Genomic DNA, 5,572 nt, shown 5'->3' on the forward strand with positions numbered 1-5,572 from the left:
TTTAGTTTTTTTATTTTAAAATCTGAGCATCTCGTACCTAATGACGTCATTAATTGCGTAACAAATAAAAACACTGTGATTTTTGTATCAATATTAACATGATAACATAGCGCAATAATTGACAGAGATAATGCCACATCAATTAACAACTTAAACAAATGCCAAATAAATTTTTGCTATACTGGTTTGAGTGCTCACATATTATTCTGTACACGCATTAGAGTTGCAAAACGATCTGCAAATGCTAATAAGGACCTTCGGAAAAACGGATAAAATATAGTAGTAAAATTGATTATGCTTGAGACATCTCACGTTAAGTCGTAATGATGCTTGATATACCTATTTCTGTCGCGAAGCAAGCTTGCTTTATGGTTCGAAGCGCAGACCACTGACATACTGCAATTCAATTGATAATTGAACTTGATATCCTAGGGTGAGTGACGGGATTAATGCTGTGATATCTCTGAGATCCAATAAACTTAACATCAGGATAGTGTTATGATTTTCTTCTACCTGTCCATGACATAATTCAGCTTTATTATATTTTGTTTTGCGGAAACACTTTCTCTTCCTTAATCAGACATAAAACTGTGCGCTTCGTTGTGGTCCCAAGCAAATAAGACAAAATTAATTTACAACTCAGTTTTTATTACAAAATATATGTACCTATACATATTACAAACTCAACGTCCAGTCCAGTGATTACAAATTTTATAATAGGTTTAAAGGCTATCAATTATTTTAAACTTTCGCGGCTACATTATAATAATAAACATTGTAATAATATTCTAATATTTAACGAGTTCTGACAACGACTTTCATGCGACTTCTGATGGTAACCCATAAAAATGGACTAAAAAGGGTAGACATATTTCTCTGTTCCTAACATCTTACCCGCAGTCTTCAGAATGCCCTTGACCATGGCGCTTGCAACAGCGAAACAGTGATACTATAAAAAAAAAATTATTTTATGGAAACTATCGACATCTTGTAGCGGGTGCTCCTAAATTTATACGTTGTTAAAGTTAAGTTAATTTAAACATACATTACACATACATAACATTTAATTATTGTGTAATAAAGCACACAAAAAAAATAATCATACAAGATACAAGTCTTTATTTGTTATAGAAAAATTAATAAAATTTTATCAATTAGTGGTTACTGAAAATTTACAAAGTCCTTCATTAAAAATTAAATATAGGACAGGCAATATGTTACTGGCATCTACAGGAGCAATGATACATAAACCCGGTAAACCAAAAAATCATCCGACGAGCTACCGCCCGATTAGCCTCCTCATGTCTCTAGGCAAACTGTATGAGCGTCTGCTCTACAAACGCCTTAGAGACTTCGTCTCATCCAAGGGCATTCTCATCGATGAACAATTCGGATTCCGTGCAAATCACTCATGCGTACAACAGGTGCACCGCCTCACGGAGCACATTCTCGTAGGACTTAACCGACCAAAACCGATCTACACGGGAGCTCTCTTCTTCGACGTCGCAAAAGCGTTCGACAAAGTCTGGCACAACGGTTTGATTTTCAAACTTTTCAACATGGGCGTACCGGACAGTCTCGTGCTCATCATACGGGACTTCTGGTCTAACCGCTCTTTTCGATATCGAGTAGAGGGAACCCGCTCCTCCCCGCGACCACTCACGGCTGGAGTCCCGCAAGGTTCTGTTCTTTCTCCGCTCCTATTTAGTTTATTTGTCAATGATATTCCCCGGTCGCCGCCGACCCAGCTAGCCTTATTCGCTGATGACACAACCGTTTACTACTCAAGTAGAAACAAGTCCCTAATCGCGAGTAAACTCCAGAGTGCAGCGTTAACCCTCGGACAGTGGTTCCGAAAATGGCGCATAGACATCAACCCAGCGAAAAGCACAGCAGTGTTATTTCAAAGGGGAAACTCACCGCTTATTTCCTCCCGCATTAGGAGGAGAAATATCACCCCCCCGATCACCCTCTTCGACCAACCTATACCCTGGGCCAGGAAGGTCAAGTACCTGGGAGTTACCCTGGATGCATCCATGACATTCCGCCCGCATATAAAAACAGTCCGCGACCTTGCCGCATTTATTCTCGGCAGACTCTATCCCATGATCTGTAAGCGGAGTAAAATGTCCCTTCGTAACAAGGTGACACTTTACAAAACTTGCATAAGGCCCGTCATGACTTACGCGAGTGTGGTGTTCGCTCACGCGGCCCGCACACACATAGACACCCTCCAATCCCTACAATCCCGCTTTTGCAGGTTAGCCGTTGGGGCTCCGTGGTTCGTGAGGAACATCGACTTACACGATGACCTGGGCCTCGAATCGATCCGCAAACACATGAAGTCAATGTCGGAACGTTACTTCGATAAGGCTATGCGTCATAATAATCGCCTTATCGTTGCCACCGCTGATTACTCCCCGAATCCTGATCACGCAGGAACAAGTCACCGTCGTCGCCCTAGACACGTCCTTACGGATCCATCAGATCCAATAACTCTTGCATTAGATACCTTCAGCTCTAACACTAGGAGCAGGCTGAGGAACCCCGGTAACCGTACTCGTCGAACTCGACAAAGAGGTCGACGTGCAACCTAACCCATGCATCAGCCCGCTGAGTTTCTCGCCGGATCTTCTCAGTGGGTCGCGATTCCGATCCGGTAGTAGATTCATTCGCGAAGCAATAGCTCTTGAGTTGTTAGGTCTCCTTCGGAGGCGCTCGGGCAGTTGTTAGCAAATCCCACCTCTCCTGGCTGAGCCTTTGCTCGCCCACCTGTCCTGGTGAAGCTGGAAAGGCCTCCGGGCCACCAGTAATCTTTCAATCATAAAAAAAAAAAAAAAAGGAGCAATGAGAAACTGATCGAAGCGAATCCATCTAGAGGCCGACGCCCGTAAACATTTTTGTTTATGTGTATTATCTATGGCTGAAATTACAGGAACTCACATGAATGAAAAATTAAGTAATACTGCTTGTGATACTAAGGGTTTCGATTATTGTTTAGTTTTAAAATGATTAATTTATTCGAAGCAAGTCACAATTAAAACTTTAGACGATTCTTCAATCTGCTCGGAAGAAATCAGTTTAAATGCTTTTAAAGATAAGAAACTTTACTTAGTTAACTTTAAACATTATTGAATTATCTTAAGTTTGAGTTTCCGGGCGCTTATTAAGGTCAGGGGTCGGCGTGGTGCGGATTTATAATAAGTACTTGCCGACCTCTTATTTCCAGAAGACAGATTCCCTTCAAGCTATTCAGCCATAAATCTTCACTTTTTTGCTACGTAACAAATACGTTACAAATATGGTACTCCACAAGATAGTGGACTTATATCATAACTACATGTAAAACTGTAACCACATTGTGGACTCTAAATTAAATAATTTCAAAAAAGATTTCTACTTAGTCGTACAAGTCGAGTCGACTGGAACCATAAGGCATATCCCTTTTTTTTTTATAACGGGAGAACGAACTCGACGGACCTTAAGTGGCTATCATAATAATGTTAACGCCGAGCCCATTTTGAGACATGAGGTCGAATTCTCAATTTAATTACTAATACCTGTACTACCCTTCAAATTGGGACGCATGACTGTTTTGTATTGTACATATAAATGGGCAGGATGGTTATACCTTCGGTTATACCTATCCAAGCGAGCTTACAATGAAAGGTTTATAACGATATTACAAAAACTTAATCTTTAAAAATTTCACGGTACTTTTAATTTGGGAGAACAAACATCTTTAAGTTCCGTTTCCAGTGATCTATAAAGAATTTTATTTATTGCCCTTGTAGGCAGACGACCATACGGCCCACCTGATCGTGAGTGGTTACCATCGCCCAAGGACTTCAGTAATGCCAGGGTAGTGGTCAGCTGATCTTAATGGTGATAGAACCTCTTGCTTACTGGTATACGGGTATGCACCACCACCCTGCCCATTTTTGCCGTAAAGCAGTAATGCATTTCGGTTTGAAGGGTAGGGCAGTCGTTTGATTTCATTGCATTCATCACAATTTCGCTTGCACGTAAATGAAATCGACGAACGTAAATAAATTATCGAGTTAAGGAGTAAAATGTATTGCGTAGTCATTCGTGTTCCAAGCTGACCCTATTAAGCGGATTAAATGAATTATTCAGTGACGAGACCGGGTGATTTCTCATGGGGCTGCATTCACATTTACATCATGTGAACGCAAACATTAACATGATCATTAAAATCAGTAAGGACTAAATTACCACATAGTAAACTCAGTTTCAACAACATTCAATCTCACATTCACTCTCATTACATTTCAAAAAAGTGATACTATATTTTTTTAGAAAAAGAAGTTCACATAGTTATCTATTTTATGTTACACCGCCTCCTCTTGAAATAATAAAGAAATAAATAAGGAACTTACAAGTCACTTAAATGCCGCCATCCACTTGAAGACTTCAGATCTATGTCTCAATTGTATATTAATTACGCAAAATTAAAATTTTTTGAAAGTTCGGTTTTCATCACACGGTATTAGTCCTTCATCGTGGAAGCCATTCGAAAACACGAACTAAGTACGTATTTCATTAGAAAAATGTTTTTTGAACATCGATAAAAAAAAATATTGGACCTGTAGGCAGACGAGCATACGGCCCACCTGATGGTAAGTGCTTACCGTCACCCATGAGCTTCAGCGATGCCAAGGGCAGAGCCAAGCCGCCGCCTACCGTAAGATAATGAAACAGTAATGATAAATGTGATTCATGTCTTTTTTTATGGCTCTAAATGGGTACGCGCTCGTGGACAACACATTGGTTAAGTAGTTTCCTCATATTATTGTTCAAAGCCGTAGCTTTTTGCAGTCTGTCACTGAAAAAGGGAGCTACAAGCAACGTGCATGCGCTGCAGAATTCCAGTTTTATTTACATGTCGAAAGCTAAACTTAGGTAAGTATCAGAATGCATTCGGCCAGGTACGTTAATCAATTCGTTTTTAAAAAAAACACAAACCTTTATGGATGTTACATTTAGATAAATTGTTTCTCGAAATTATCTCTTGAAAATTATCTCTGTTGCTTTGTCAAGTCTTGTGAGCGTTTTCACGAACGAAGTGACGTTTGGATTTCATAAACAACCAAAACACAGTATGCTATTTGAGTAATTGACAATATCCAAAAAAAAAAATTGTTTCCAAGACAAAAATACAAAGAACTGACATGATAGTAGTCTATTTGATACCCTTTTTTTCTTTTGAAGTAGCCCATGGACATCATAACGTCATAAAGCAGTCACTTACCACGAGACTTAAGTTCAAAATTTAAATTGTACGACATTCAAACAGAGACAATTTCGCGGCAGGAATAGACAGGATAGTGGTACCTATCGGTGCAAGCTTACACGATGTTCAATCACCAGTTAAAAAAGATACGCGAACTAACTCAGTCACCCTTAGGTATTTCATTATCCACCCGTAGTAGTAATATTCTCAGATCTTTTATCTAGTTAGCTCTCAATCTCGCTCTGCTGTATTTATCTATACTAATATTATAATCTATACTATAATATTATAAAGAGGAAATTGTTTGTTTGTTTGTGT

The 5,572-nt window shown here is 39.3% G+C and overlaps 1 long non-coding RNA gene across 1 annotated transcript; it reads right to left on the reverse strand.

The window, feature by feature from the left end:
* Positions 1-627: 627 nt before the first annotated feature.
* LOC134199429 (uncharacterized) lies at positions 628-5,124 on the reverse strand. Its single transcript, XR_009973920.1, has 2 exons — positions 4,987-5,124; positions 628-949 (listed from the first exon to the last, which is right to left on the reverse strand). It is a non-coding gene; the product is annotated as an uncharacterized LOC134199429 (long non-coding RNA).
* Positions 5,125-5,572: the final 448 nt, after the last annotated feature.

This window comes from Bombyx mori, chromosome 9 (genome assembly GCF_030269925.1).
Source record: "Bombyx mori chromosome 9, ASM3026992v2".
Classification (NCBI taxonomy): Eukaryota; Metazoa; Arthropoda; class Insecta; order Lepidoptera; family Bombycidae; genus Bombyx; species Bombyx mori.